This window comes from Arachis ipaensis, chromosome B03 (genome assembly GCF_000816755.2).
Source record: "Arachis ipaensis cultivar K30076 chromosome B03, Araip1.1, whole genome shotgun sequence".
In the NCBI taxonomy this organism is placed as follows: Eukaryota; Viridiplantae; Streptophyta; class Magnoliopsida; order Fabales; family Fabaceae; genus Arachis; species Arachis ipaensis.
The window spans coordinates 71,914,941-71,919,870 of NC_029787.2; positions in this window are offsets into that span (position 1 = coordinate 71,914,941).

Consider the following 4,930-nt stretch of genomic DNA (forward strand, 5'->3'; position numbering starts at 1 on the left):
AGAACTCGAGAACTCGACCCCAAAATGGTAGAAATGTTCAAGAAAGTTGAGGTAACCATCCCCCTCTTTGATGCCATCCATCAAGTTCCCCAAATTCCTCATCCATCAAGTTCCTAGATATGCTAAATTCCTCAAAGATTTATGCATAAACAAGGATAGAATTCTTGAATTGGAAACCATCCCATTGGGGAGTTCTATTTCCGCTTTGATGGGAACATTACCGGAGAAGTGTGATGACCCGGGCCCTTGTATGGTCACTTGCACCGTCAATGGAGTTCAATTTAGAGATTGTATGTGTGACCTCGGAGCATGTGTTAGCATCATTCCGCTCTCCGTTTATCGGGTATTGAACTTGCCCCCACTAAAAAGGTCGACGACAAGATTTGTCCTAGCGGATAAAAGCATAATAACCGTAGCGGGTGTTGCGGAAGATGTATTGGTGAATATAAAGGGGTTGGTGTTCCCGATTGACTTCTATGTCCTTGAAATGCCGTCAAGCGAAACCGAGAGAGCATCCTCTATCCTACTTGGAAGGCCCTTCTTGAGAACTTCTAGATTTAAGCTTGATGCTTATTCGGGGAACTACTCATTTGAAATTGATGGAAGAATTGTAAGCTTTAGCCTAGAGGAAGCAATGAAGCATCCACCGGAGAACCATTCTCTATTTCGGTGTGACCCAATCGATAACATAGTAGCCGAAGTGCATCTTGCAAGAGTAGATGAGAAGTACATGGTCAAAGAGGCAAATGAAGAGTCAAGCGAACTAAATACCACACATTATACAAGCCATCCGGAAACTCAAACTTCAAGGAATGACAAGAAGATGGAATTGAAGCCACTACCACCTCACTTAAGGTATTCATACCTTGATGAAGCCCAAAAGCTACCCGTGATAATTGCACAAGAGTTAACTCCTCAACAAGAAGAAAAATTGCTGAATGTATTGAGGAAAAACAAAAGGGCAATTGGGTGGAGTTTGGCGGATCTAGTGGGAATAAGCCCCCAAGTATGCGAGCACCGCATATTTCTTGAAGAAGGAGCAAGACCGGTCCAACAACCTCAAAGGAGACTCAACCCAACTATTCTTGAGGTGGTAAAGAAAGAAGTCACTAAGCTACTTGAGGCGGACATCATCTATCCTATCTCGGATAGCGAATGGGTAAGCCCGGTCCAAGTAGTGCAAAAAAGAAGTCCGGAGTGACAACAATCAAAAACGAAAGTGGTGAACTCATAGCAACAAGAGTGCAGAATTCTTGGAGAGTATGCATAGACTACCGAAGATTGAATGCGGCCACAAGAAAAGACCACTTTCCACTACCATTTATCGATCAAATGCTTGATCGGTTAGCCGGTAAATCATACTATTGTTTTCTTGATGGCTACTCCAAGTACTTGTTGGCAAAAAAGGAATCCAAACCGAGATTAATTCGTTGGGTGCTCTTATTACAAGAATTTGACTTGGAAATCAAAGATAGGAGCGGTGCCCAAAACCTAGTGGCGGACAATTTAAGTCGCCTCGAACACACAAAAGGCGACACCACTCCTATCAATGATTCCTTTCCTTTAGATGCTTTGCATGAAATCTCGGAAGTGGTTCCTTGGTATGCCCCAATAGCAAACTATTTGGTTTCACGCACTTTCCCTCCCAATCTCAACAAACACCAAAAGGATAAGCTGAAAAGCGAATCCAAATACTATATTTGGGATGATCCCTATTTGTGGAGGTGTGGAGCGGACCAAATAGTGCGACGGTGCATACCTCAAACCGAATTCCAAGTAATCTTGGACGCTTGCCATGCTTCCGAAGGAGGTGGTCACTATGGCCCCAAAGAACGGCAAGAAAAATCCTTGATTGCGGATTTTGGTGGCCAACTCTTCTCAAAGATGCTTCTCTCTATTGCAAATCTTGTCCCCAATGTATTAGGTTTGGAGATATTTCCAAGAAGGACGAAATTCCCCAACAAAATATGCTTTTTTGCGAAATCTTTGACGTATGGGGAATCGACTTCATGGGACCATTTCCAAACTCCAATGGTTTTCTCTACATCTTGTTAGCCGTCGATTATGTGTCAAAATGGGTTGAGGCAATCCCCACCCGAACGGATGACGCTAATGTTGTGTATTCTTTTGTGAGGAACAACATCATTTGTCGCTTTGGCGCCCCAAGAGCAATCATAAGTGACCAAAGATCCCACTTTTGCAATAAAAGAATAGACGGCCTCATGAGAAAATATGGCATCATCCACAAAGTCGCCACGGCTTACCACCCTCAGATAAACGGCCAAGCCGAAGTCTCTAACCGGGAAATCAAGCATGTATTGGAAAGGATTGTAAAGCCGAATATCTCTGGTACTTCGTCCAGAGAGTTATGCCACCCCTGTGCCTCTCCTGTGCCCCCAGCCCAAGCGCATGGGCGCGCACGCGACATGTGCGCGCGCGCGCGCCCCTAGTTACCTTACTCCCTGCGCGAGCGCGCACCGCGCGCGCACGCGCCGGTGATCGACGCCACCTTTAAGACAGGCACACTTACCCCTTCATTCTCATTCCACTTCTCCTCTTCTTCCACATCCTTCTCCATATCACAAGGTATTATACTAAGCTCCCTCTTAGTCCATTAATCTCTTGTAGTTCTTACTCATTTAGTTGCACCATCTTTTAGGTAGGCTTCCTTCTTCTTTTCTTTCTCTCTTCCTCCCCTCTCTAGTTACTTCCTTCTTTCTTCCTTGCTCTTCATGAGCACTTAGGTCTCAAACTCATTACATAAGTAGATGAATGGTGTTGCTTAATTTTCTTGCAATCAATATGCACTATAATCATTAATAATGGATTGTGGAAAGTTACATTGCTTTCATTTTCACACAATCACATACTACTTGAAGGATGCACACCAAGTGTTCGATGAAAGGCACACTTGAATTTTGGACTTATTGTGACTACCTTGCCTCTCAACCAATCACTTTCGAGTGCATCCCCACTTTCCACAATTGGATTCGGGGGACCATAAAGCGAAGACCAAAAGGTTTAGATGCACGCTACCTCACTCAAGAAGCCACGGCATGGGCCCAAATACTAGCCCACTACGTGCTCCCAAGCACTCATGGGTCATCCATTACCGCCGAGCTTGCCTTATTGATATGGTGCATCTTGACCGAGAAACCGGTCGACGTTCCGCGTGCCATCCGCCAATCCATGGGGCGCATTCATGCCAAGGGAAATCTACCATTCCCCGCTTTAGTGACGGCATTAGTTGCGAAAGCCGGAGTCAACCGGGAGACTAGAGATAGGCGGACCTCAATACCGGTCGAGGGTGATATCATTCCGACCAAGAGATGCCTCAAGCCTCCGGAAGTCACCATGGACATTGCACTGCCCACACCAACTGGCCACGCCACCACTTCATCTACATCACAAAAATCGGCCGCCCAACGCCTTGAGGACCTTCACAACAAATTAGACCGTTATGAGAGGCGTAACCAACGCCGCTATGCTCATGTGAAGAGGCTTCTAAGCGTAATCACCCCACCTATGGAAGAACCCGATATCTCCACCTCCACCACAACTTCAGGCGGAGATAGCGATGGCATTGGGGATGTGGCACACTCGGCCGAGTGCGCCTAACCTCTAGCACGGAGGACCGTGCTAAGTTTTAAGTGTGGGGAGGTCGGCCGACCGATCTCCATAGGTAACATCTGAATAAATCTGAATAAATTAGAATAGGTTGCATGATTAGGTTTTAGTTGGCATAAGTCTGCTTGGTTGGAACAATGAAATTCTCTCTTAGGAAACCAACATTTTGGGATGACCATGGCATTGCAAATTTTAAATGCTTTGATGCCAAAGTTGCATGAAGAATCATATTTTGGAACATGGTTTTGAGCTAAGAACACAAGCTTGTGAGATTTGAGCCTAATGGTGTGGTTACATCTTATAACCATGGGGCCGGAGTAGAGAGAAAGCTTCAATTGGCGGAATTAGAATGTATGAGATTGGAAGCTTATGACAACTCTCGACTCTATAAGGAAAAGTTGAAAGCCATCCATGACAAGAACATTAGGAGAAGAGAATTCCAACCCGGTGACCTAGTCCTTCTCTACAATTCAAGGTTGAGATTACTACCCGGAAAGCTTAGATCAAGGTGGGATGGGCCCTACCAAGTGGAGAAAGTAGAACCTTATGGGGTCTACCACTTGCGCCACCTATCAAGCCCGGACATCTTCAAGGTAAACGGGCACCGTCTCAAATTGTATCATGGTGAGCAAAGAAAGAACGCCAAGGAATTTGAAGTGTTCCTCTTGAAGGATGCAACTCTTGAATAAACACTATAAGCTACTGAAAGTCCAACTTAAGGACATTAAACAAAAGTGCTAGGTGGGAGACACCCCACCATGGTAAGATCTTCCTTTGAGACTTGTACATAGACACTTGACTTCATGTTTGTTAGCTAGATTTTAATGACAACTCCCCTTCATTTGTTGACTTCATTTGCTATAGTGCTTAAGTGGCTGTATGGAAAGGGGGATTTGAAATGTTGAAAATGGTGTAACCACTTGCAAATTTAGAAAAACCCACCCCTCTGCGCGTGCGCGCACATGGCGCGTCCGCGCACATGAGCGAAATCCGCCAATCGACGCGCAAGCGCATGGCGCGCGTCCGCGCCGATTGCTTTGCTGCCCCCCCTAGTACATTCTACAAAGAGTTAAGCCTCTCTCAAGCTTACACTAAGCCACCAGCCCAACACCTTTGCCGCGTGCGCGCACCTGGCGCGCACGCGTCCATCCAAAGCAAGCACGGAATGCGCGCGCGCGCCACAGCCGCGCACGCGCCCTTTCACTCTGCACTCCTCTCTGGGCCATTTCACAGAGAGTTGAGCCCCCTCCAGGCCCCTCTCATGCCTGGGGCACAACCACGAGGACGCGCGCGCGCACTGTGC